Here is an 11,528-nt window from a genome sequence, read left to right on the forward strand (position 1 = left end):
CAGTACTGCAAAAATAAATGCCCTACGGTAAACCAAACTGAACAGCAAGAACATTTGGAACCAACAAGTACGAAATATGAGTGAATTATCACGCTTGCAACTGTTTAATACATTAAATTCTGTACTTTCACATCATTTTACCAAAGGATTATTCGATTTTGTGGACGAATAAAGTTGCCGGCGGACTCGAAAATAAGTTTTATATGTATATTGTTAAGGCTACCCAGTCACCTATGGCCACGGCTACAATAAGATGAAAAATGAGGCGCGCGTTCCGATATCGCTCTTTCTTTCCCGATTGTGTGTGTATAGGCAGGTTGCGCACGTAGTTCCCGCGCCTACTAGGGCGCCCCTCGCGGCGGCGAGCGCGGAACCGGCAGGATACGACCGGCTCGCTTGCGTTCGGAAAGCCTGTATGTGCACTGTTTCGCGCGTAGCTGTTGGCTTTTCTGAGCAATGCCGAAGTGCAATCCGAGCTGTTGAGTAGTGGGCTGCAACAGCACGTACACCAACTCACGAGGAACAAAGTTTTACAGGTTTCCAAGCCGACCATATGAACCAGAACGGCGTCAACACTGGATAGCGCTCGTCCGACGGCATAAGCTGTTTTATGTTCCGGCGTTATGCCAAGTGCGTTATAACGCTGAATTCTTTGCTTTTACAGCAATGATGGCAGCAACGGGACACCTGCAGTCAGTGACGTAGCTAGGTCGTCTGGCACCCGGGGCCCATAGGTCTTCTGTCCCCCCTCCCCTCCCCCGGGTTTATTTGAGGAAGGCGAGGATATCAACAATTTCCGCGTGTCTCCAGACGTATATGACACCCCCCCTTTGCTACTTCACTGCCTGCAGTGCGTACCAGGATATGCAGCAAACAAAGTAGTTTGTTCCCACACTATACCGCAGTAAAGATGTGGAACTCTTTCCCAATCCTCTCCCATTCAAACAGCGCTAGGGCTTGCTGAGAGATTTAAGGAGGGGTTGCAGCCGGCTGAGCTGGCATACACCCTTCTGCGCCCAGCATATCAACGAAGGGGCAGGTGAGATCGCCAAAATTTTTGACAACGTGGTCTCTGCGTGGAGCGCGTAATTAGCCGCACGGCGAACTAGCCCTGGAAGTAGTTGGCCCAGGAGGTAGTTGACAACGTGGTTTATTGGAACCTCCTTTGCACGCACTGAAAAATCGCAACATAAAAGTATCGCACTTCCGGTAACTTGGGCGAAAATATTTTCCCAGCGTAGTCTAACAACTGGTAAGTTCATCCCCTTTTTTGTGTTTGGGGAGAGCAACGTTAGAATACCTCTGGTAGGTCTTACGAGTCGTTCGTACGCCCCACGTTCTTGGATGAGATGTTTTGGATTCGTATTTGCCGTCCTGTATGTACAGGGAAACTACCGCGGCGTCCTTGCACTTCCCTGCGATGCCAGCACGGCAATCGCAGCTCCCCGCTAGGATTTGTCTGCTGTCGCCGATCTTCAAGAATCAATGTCGCCTATAATTTCATGTGTCCACACCATAGATAACGAAATAACTTAAGCTGAGCTTCACGCATCTCGCTCGTGCATTATTTTTCGTTTGCGGAATAAACCTAGCAGTCACTTCCGATCAGTGCGAGTTCAGCACTTCGCTCACGCCGTAGACGTGCCCCACTTCAAATAGACGACTTCCTTTCTCTAAATTCTTTTCCCCTAAAAAAGTTATGAAGATCTTGTAATTCCCGAAACCCGGTTAAAATTAATATCGGCACGCTGTTTCGCGCCATCGCTACCGTTTGACAGGACGCCAAACACGCAGCGCGGGCTGCTGACGCCGTGAGTAATCCTACCACATTCGCGCAACTATTCGTCAGATGGCGCTAGGGGTCGGAAAGACAGGGCGCCGCCTAGCATTGCAACGTGCCCATAACGACAGCCTCGCCAGTAACGGTTTATTTAGGAAACAGCAACGGAGGATCCCGACTGCCATATGCTGCGCAGGATCTAGTTCGTTAACTTGTCTCCGCCTGTAAGTTAATGAGACGAATATTATATAACGATTCAAGCAGCGGTGTTAAACGACTCACCGTTATTACCGTTGTCAGCCGCACCAGAATCCAGCTCCCGTTTCGATGCAGACGTGTTCCGAATGGCTCACGACCGATACCCAACTTTCGGGCTTACATGTCCGCTTGCAAACACGTCACTTCACCCCAGGTTAAATAACGCGTGACATCGAAGCGCAATAAACTAGTTTTAGCGAAAAAGAAGCAACCAGTCTGAGCGCACGAACGAATGAATCCGTGCCGCCATGTACTCGAAAATACCGGTAAAAATTTTAAATCCAGGCCAGAGGTCACGTGAAAGATCGATGATGCTGAACGCTATTTGCGTTTATAATGACAAAGAAACAATAAACTTACTTACAAAGAATACAATATCAAATTAGCAATGATAATTTCGCCCTCTTTTTCATGTAATAAACGTGCTTCGGTAATTGTAGGAGAAAGTTTCCAAAAAAAATTGCTCTTATTACGGCGCCTCCAGCGGAAAATGTTCAAACTAACGTAAGCATCCCGAAGTTATATTACTATGCTGGTTTTGTTAGCAGCAGCGCGCGGTCGATTTTTTCGCCCTCTGTGGCCATTTGTTGAACTTGAGAGTGTGCGGGGCCTGGCGTTAGGTTCACCCAAATAGACGCTAAATAATGGTTTGGCTTGGCTCCGTATATTATTTTTAAATAGATGGCGCTAAAGCGATGAACGCTACGAGAGCCCTGAATCGGTGCTTCCGTTCTGCCCGTGCGGTCTTCGCCTGTGTCTGTGGCTGTAGAGAATTAAGTGATTGTAGCTGTTTGATGTCGTTAAATGTGAGAGCTTGTGGCGAAGTGATTGAGTATGGCCGTAGTGGTTCTGCCCATGTAGTGTTTTGCGGACTTCACCAGTGCCTGTGACTGATCGTGTTGCCCAATAGCTTTGTGGAAAGCGACGTGGTTTGTGTGGATGTCATCGCAGCTTTTGCCAGCTCCTGGGTGGCCCCTGTGCCAGTTATTGATGGCGTTGCCCAGTAGCTTTGTGGAAGTTGATGTACCTTGTGTGGATTTCGTTGCCGCTTATGACTGCCTTAATTATAGGTGGTCACGCTGCTTTTTGAAGCGCGTCCGAGCGCGAGAAACTTCACCGATTTTTTTGTAAACAACGTGGACGTCTCGAAATGTTAGCTAGAAATCAACTAGCAGCAAGCCAAGTCTGTATTTTGTGGTTTTTCGAGCTTATGCTCATGCGAGCAGCAGAAGAACAAAAGGTCCGTTACATAATGTCAGTTCCATAAAATCAGCTTTGCCGCAATACAGTCATGATATGCGGTGAAGCATACGTAATGTATTGCGGTAAAGTATATGAAAAAGTAGGCAGGGACCACTGCGTTACTGGGGCGATTTTCTTGTATTATGGTCATGGCCGTGCACGAACAAGGAAAAATCACGGTCGATGCGCATGGCACAAACCATGCCAAAGCTTCAATTGAAAAAAAAAAAGAAAGCGAATTGGAGTGGGTGATGCCAAAAACAAAGCCTTGACTTTTGTATTATCAAAGCAGTTCCGAGAATAGTCAATCATATTCCAAACTCCTGCATTATTTGATTGCTTAAAGTATATGCATATATTGTGCACCAGCCTTAGCACCATTTCTAATGTACCTTAATTATGTAAGTTTAATAACACGTGGCAAATATATAATTTGTGCTGTATGGTGTTGTGCTGTTTATAAGCTGCTGCTTTCATGTGGTAATGTGTACATTAGCTGGAAGAGTTGATGCATCCTCCTTATAGAACTCAGTGAAAGGTGAACCACCTGTCAAGCCATCATTGTTCTTGCGGTTGTACACCAGATTTCACAAACATGGGGATAGTTATGATATAGAAAGACTAGCTGAGGTTTAACATATCCACATGCATGCACAGGAGTGCGGGAGTCGACCATCTATCTCTCTAACTCAGGTTGAATGTGCATACTTGAGTAACGTGTAACGCTTCTTTGGTGTCAGGTTTCTTTTATTGTTAGCCTAGTTTGTGTGTTTCTCCCATTTGTAGGTTTTAGTGTGTGTTGCTGTGTATGTAAATAATTGCTTCCAGAGTGGCTTTCTTGTTGCTAATAAATTTAGAGAAGGCAGCGTTCTTCATTTTGTGCATCAGACAGCAAGTGAGCATGTTTCAAAGGATGTTGGATTTTGTTGCCATAAGCAGCAAAGAGGCATAAGCATATAGACTGCTTGCTGGAGGTACTCTTTATAGCATTAAGGATATTATCATGCTGATAACTCTGTGCACAATAATTAGAAAGATCTCATCATGTCTGATATGTCTTCTTGCCACCATGAAATCTTGTCAGATGCATAACACGGGACATACACCACAGATCTTGGCCAACCATTCTCATTTGTGGTCTCGACCTCCTACCATTGAGCAGACTGGTCCAAGAGACAAAACATGCAACTTTTATCTGATTAAATGTAGTGCATGTTGCACAAAATTAGATGTCAGGTGTTATTGTTGACACAGATACATATCTGTGAGCCTCATAAACTAATGTCAAAAGAAAGAGAGTAATACCCATGAAATGCACTCTTGGTAGGATGGCAGGACCATTCTCTTGCAGAGTTAAATAACAACCATGCAGCAGTATCATGATATCAAGCTGAACAATAATTCACTCCAAGAATAGGTTTCTTCATGCAACATTGCACTGATAGTCTTGAAATACAATACCCATTGCTAACAGAAGGCCTTCCAAATTATGCATGACAGGAGGGCATAATTTAGGAAGCAAGAATGAAAACGGAGCCGGTTAACTATGAAAGTTGTGAATGCAACTCTGGAGAAGTTAGAAAAATGAACCAAATGGAATAGTTTAAAAGTAAGTGGTTTAGAGGCAAAAGGCCATTTTATTCCATGCCAGAAAAGCAAGCAGAGCTTGAAATGCTTTCCACATACATACCTTCAAGGTGCATGTACAGGGTCTGTCCTGAGAGTAATGTCAGTAAGGCGATTAAAAATCATTTATTGAATTTGTTGTTACAAAAAGTTTAAAAATCTTCAAATACTCTCCTTTTGCGTCAATACATCGGCTCCAGTGAGACTTCCAGCTCTCAAATGCGTTGCGGTAGTACTCCTCCAGAATGGCCTTTAATGCTGTGGTGCTAGCTGCTTTGATCACGTCCACTGTCCCAAAATGATTGCCTTTCAGGGGTGTTTTGAGGCATGGAAACATAAAAAAGTCGGGGGGGGGGGAGGGGAGCCAAGCCTGGGCTGTACGGGGGCTGGGGGATCGTTGGCACCCCTGCTTTAACCAGGTGGTCGGTGACGATGAAGGCACTGTGGGCCAGCACATTATCGTGGTGCAACTTCCAGTTGTGTGAAATGTCCGGCCGGATATGTTGAACCCTGCGTTTCAGTCTTTCGAGGACATCCACATAAAATTTGGAGTTCACAGTGGTTCCAGGTTCTTCAAACTCATGATGAACCAGTCCGTGGATGTAAAAAAAAAGAAACGATGAGCATGATCTCAATCTTTGATTTGCTCATCCTGGCTTTCTTCTGGGGAGGGGATGAGTGTGTGTGCCACTCAGATGATTGCCTTTTGGTCTCCAGGTCATATTCAAATACCCAAGTCTCGTCTTCTGTAATGACGTTGTCAAAAAAAATTTTCGCTCACGTTTGCACATGTTGAGATTTACTTGGCACGTTTCCACGCGGCGTGACTTTTCGTTGTCAGTGAGCACTTTTGGAACCATTTTTGTGCACGCCTTCCGCATGCCGATATCGTTTGTAACAATTTCATGAACTTGAGTTTTCGGAACGTTTAACATGTCGGCCATTATACGAACACATAATCATTGGTCTGAGTTCAACAGTTCCCTCGCTCGTGTCACATTGTCAGTCGTAGCGGTCGTGGATGGCCATCCAGCGCAGTCCTTGTCGTCGCCCTCTTCCCGGCCTTCCAAAAGGCCTTGTGCCACCGAAACACTTGCCAATCTGACAGGGCATGTTCTTTATAAGCAGTCTTGAGCATAGTAACAGTTTCCGCAGCGGTATTGCCAAGTTTCACACAAAACTTGATCGCAAATCTTTGTTCTAATGAGCGCTGCATTTTCACTTGCACAAGAATAAAAAACAGCTCTCACGGACAGGCCCGTCCAACACTCTCCAATGTTCGGAGCACACTGAGTGACGGACCGCTGCTTAGCTGGATTCCGTCACTACTAATTTCAACCAGTTAGACCGCTCTGACATACAGTCACCTCACAATAAATTTACTGACATTACTTTCAGGACAGACCCTTTTTAGATATAAATGTTGGGAACCTGGATGGAGGTGAGGGACATGTACAGTAAAAACAAGATGTATAAGGTCAAAAATTAATTCTTTTAGTCAGAAATTGGTCAGTGGTGTCTGGCTTCTCTTGATCCCTGGCCCTGGATGGTGAATACAAAGTACATATATATATATATATATATAATTGTGTACAATCAAGCATAGAATCATTGCCTTCTACCTGTGCTAACGTATGGGGCAGAAACTTGGAGGTTTCTTGGAGACAAAAAAGGACATTGTGTTGTCATGTTGGAAAGCACTTTTCCGGAGGAGGGTGTGTCAGCCACTGACATAAATTTTAATGAAATTTATACCAATATAGCTGACATAAAATGTTGAGCTGTCACGAAGTTGAATCAGTTTGGTTTGACAACAGTCTCAAATGATGTTAAGGTGGAAAAAGGTCTTCTTTTATGCGCCTTCTCCAGTGCAAAACACACAAGCTTAGGGAATCCATTTCAGAACCATTGTGTCGGAATATAAATCATGGCTTCATGTTTCAGAATTTCTGCAGACACACCTTGACAGGCTGGGAATCAACGACCAATTCCTTGCTGCCAGCTCTCAGACTGTTGTACACTTCCTGCAGGAGCATAATCTGGGAAAATGGGCAGGCTTTAGTATAGATGCAGAAGTTCTATACAATTCTTTGCCGCAGGTGCGTCCCTTGCAGTTTGTTAAGGACTGCATACACAATCAAACAGGTTAGCTGGAATTTGCTGAAAGGTGTAAAATTCTTGTTGCAAACTTTCTGGAGCTTCTTGATTTCTATTTAAGGTCAATTTTGGTCTAGTGGGAAGGTAAAATATGTGTCCAGAATGCTGGCATCTCCATAGGTTCTGCTGTTGCACCAGTGCTCAGTAATATTTTAAGTTATGTTGACCAGAAAATAATCAAAACCTGAGTGGGCTTGCTCTTAAAATTTTCAGATACGTGGATGAGTATTTGTTTTTCATCAGCAAATGATAACTTTTGCAGAGCTGTCATCGAAGTACTGAAGCTATCTAGAGAACAATAGCAAGGTTTCAACTTCACTTTAGAAGTTCCAGAAAAAATATGTGCTGCAACTTCTTATATCAGGCTTACTTTTATGTGGGATCACGTATGCTGGGGATATCAGTTGAGAACTTCTAAGCCCCTTCTTGATTATAGGTCTAGCCATTCAAAACTTATTAAGTACAGTATTGCCACTCACACAATTAGAGATGCCCCAACCAAGAGCTATCCTCGCCTTATCCTTGAAAGTGTAAGGAATCTGGTGACAAGGCTTAATGAGGCAGGTTATTCAGTTTCAGTGGCTTTTTTATATTGAAACACGTTAATTAAGGAACTTAAGGTGCAACCAGGGTGGAAGAAGCTTAAGGAGCAAGAGCGGAACAAAGTTGCCATTATCCCCTCTATTAATTGTCGCACAGGCAGAAAAAGGTGGCTTCTAAGTTCCAGGAGAGGATTGGGTTTTCATTTAAATATAAGCTGAAGGGAATATGTGAAGCAATAAACAAGCACATTCTTCACAACAGGTGTCTGAGCAGGGAGGACTGCAAAGTGAAATATAGCATACAGTTTGTCTCTTGCGCACGAAATGTTGTTTATTCGATTCCTTTTTCTTGAAGCCTACAAAATATATATCAGTCAGACTGGAAGGTGCTTAAACATTCGACTAAGGAAGTACCATAGTTTCTTTAAGGGTTTTTGCGCATCCACACCTTTCTGTGCATTGTTGCAGCATTGGGCGTCATCCAGTTTTTGAAAGTACTATTCTGCTGTTCACACACGTGTGAAAAGCTCTCACATGAATTAATGGAGGCTTATCACATTAGAAAGAAAAGCTCACTAAGTGTTAGCCAGCCATCCATCTCGCTGCAAGATAGCGAGGTTGCCGTGTTAGATCTTAAGTAAAGCCACTGAGTTGCATTGTGCCTTAGTAATTGTTTTTTTACATTGATTAATCAGCCGTGACATGTGTGTTGCCGTCAAAACATGTTCATTCGGTGATGTGAAGGTTGTTTTGGTATGTATCTGCATATGCTAGGGGGCCGGGTGTTGGTCACGTGATGTGTGTTATATATTGGTTGTTTTCTTTCAATAAACTTCATTTTATAGTGCTGTATCCTGTCCCATTCTATTACTTTTGTCGGCATCTGTCATGCAGTAGCTGCCATGAAGCTTCAACAACTTGTCCAATTTTCTATCGTATGGAGCATTAGAGTTACGGAATGGGTGCCATGGTATATGTGTATGTGTGTGTGTGTGTGTGTGTAAAGGTAGAATGGTGGTAAGGTGGGGTGGTAAAAGTAAAATGAAGAGATTTTCACATCATGACTAGTCTTTTTAACACATTTACCTACAAAATTAAACATTCTGTTCTTATTAAGCACCTTGTACATAGGTATTCATATTACTAATAATCTTCCAATGCAAATGCATATCAACTTTTTGAGTAATGCTAATAACTGAACACATGGCTTTTTGTGCTGCAAGTTTTCTTGGACTCCTGCTTCCCTTAAACTTATACTGTATAATATGCTTGTAAGATCAAAACTGGAGTATGCTTCATCAATCCGGGATATACCTACAAAAACACAACTCTCATATTTAGTTGAAGCCATACAAAACCAACCTGTACATTTTATTGTAGCTGCTTATTCCCATACCGCAAGCATATCAACAATTAAAGGTTGCCTTGATTGGCTGGGCAACAAGAAAACTTCCCTGTTTATTTCACAAATTCTCAATTGAAACATGCTTTTATGACCTCCTTGTAGCTCATTGATATATATGTGTGTGCGTCTGTGTGCGTTCTGAGGCTGCCTTTTACAGGAATAGTAAAGATTGGTTTGGCAAGTTGGCACCTGTACCTTGAGGTTGTAGTTCATTCTCAATGAGATACAAGGAGGTAATAACATATGTTTCAATTGAGAATTTGTGAAATAAATGGGTAAGTTTTTTTGTTGACAAGCCTGGCCAATCAAGGCAAGCTTTAATTGTTGATAAGCTTACGGTATGGGAATAAGCAGCTGCAATAAAATTTACAGGTTGGTTTTGTATGGCTTCAACTAAATATGAGAGTTGTGTTTTTTGTAGGTATATCCCGGATTGATGAAGCATACTCCAGTTTTTTGATCTTGCAAGCATATTATACAGTATAAGTTTAAGGGAAGCAGGAGTCCAAGAAAAATTGCAGCACAAAAAGCCATGTGTTCAAGTATTAGCTTTAGTCAAATAGTTGATATGCATTTACGCTGAAAGATCACTAGCAAAAAATCTGATAGGGCAACCTAATAAAAATTATATCAGTTTTTTTCTATTGCATTATGAAACAATACAACTGATACACTGATAAAATTACTTTTAGTTCTATTCTGGATGTATCTGTGCTATTCTGCTTGTACAAGTCTACTAGTGTATTCTTTTTATTAGTGTAATAGTGTATTCATATTAGTTTGCCAGATCTATAGTCTATCAGTATCTATGTGTGTTGTATAGGTGTAATGTGCTTCAAGGAGAAGCAAGCTTCCTCATTTGCCCAAAAAATGAGTCGGAAATAATGCATTTATATTATCACAAAAGACAATACATATAAATCAAATATGAAGCCCAGGATTCAGAAAGGAAAGATTGTTGGAACAAATATACACCATACAACAGCTTAGAAGAATAAAATTGTGATCACGTTTAAAAGAGAAAAGATGTTTAAATTGGTTCACAACAAAGTTTAGCCTCTTTAAACAGGAGGTTATTGGCAATCAAGCCACCGAATTGGTTCACACGTACACCACGAAGATTATCAGACTTCAGAATCTGGAAAGCTAGTGAATGGAAGTGGTGGGTTCTTCATTATTCATTACCATGCCTTCATAGCTTTTTGCCGGATAAGTATGTCAGACATTCCAGTTTGCTTGTGGAGGGTGTCTATATACTTCTACTAGACACTGTCACTTCAGATGACCATAATGAGATCATCTGATCTTCTCTCGGAGTTTGTTGTGAGAGCACAGTCTTTGTATGGATTGGGTGCAATGGCATACAATGTACACCAAATCCTGCATCTTCCTAAAAGTGCGGCTAAACTAGGACCTCATTGGTCGCATTCTTCATTTGTATTTGAAGGCGGAAATGAACTTCTTGTGAAATTGGTCAGTGGAGCTAACGATGTTCCTTTACAAATATTGGAATGTTATGTACTTGCTTGTAAGTTACAGACAGCTAAAGCTAGTTTAAATCTTTCACCAGAAGCAGTGAGTTTTTTTGGTGCACAGGAGAGGGGAGCTGATCAGCAGACAGTTTCGTTGGGCACTGGAAAGCTGTGCCTGAACTTGGATGAAAGTGAAAAACGGGCTGTAGTCCACAACCGTGGCTGTGACTCAACAAGTGTCACTGAATATTACCGAATGGTCGTCAACCAACAAACATTCCACTCTCTCCAGTACACTTGAACTATAAAGACTAAAAACAGTGCATTTGTCAGCTTTTCAGGTGCGTTTTCTCTCATTTGTAGAATTCTTACTGGAGCGAATTCTTGTATAATTCTGAAATGCAAGAAACTATTTCCTGTTGAAATTCTCCATGCAAAGCACCTTTCAGTCTGCATCAGGAGAGAGGAGCCACTAGTTTACGTAACACCCAGCGAAGTTATGCGCCTTTATGTGTTTATAGAAATAGACAACAATATTTTTGAATGGACAATACGAAACCTTTATGAAAGAGACTAATTCCCGTGCTCAAGACATGGCAACGATGAACAGTATGTCTTTAGCCATGGTACATGAATGTCTGGTTATAACAGGTTATAGCTTTAAAAAACAACAGTTGGTAACAGTGCACCACGCTTTATGGCGTTCTGTAATAATCAGCTTTTTGATGTTTGAATATATTAAACAAGCCAGAGCCATCAAAATTCTAGAGTGTTTATTTTTTCTTGCGATAGCTTCTTGTTTTTCTAATGAACCAGCTAGCCCAATTTGCCACTCTTCATTATTGTACTCTTGTTAATTAAGTGCTTGGGGAATTGCATGGTCTGCATGTTGGCAGTAGTGACGCAGCTGCTGATGAACAGTTGCAGTAGCCTAAACATGACAATATTTTACAGGACTTATGCACAGTTTCAGGTCGGTGTCCTTACATGTAGCGAAGGACCCTACTTAACCAAGTGACTGCCTTGAGTGGGTGATCACAGTGAAC

Source organism: Dermacentor andersoni, chromosome 4 (genome assembly GCF_023375885.2).
Source record: "Dermacentor andersoni chromosome 4, qqDerAnde1_hic_scaffold, whole genome shotgun sequence".
Lineage (NCBI taxonomy): Eukaryota > Metazoa > Arthropoda > Arachnida > Ixodida > Ixodidae > Dermacentor > Dermacentor andersoni.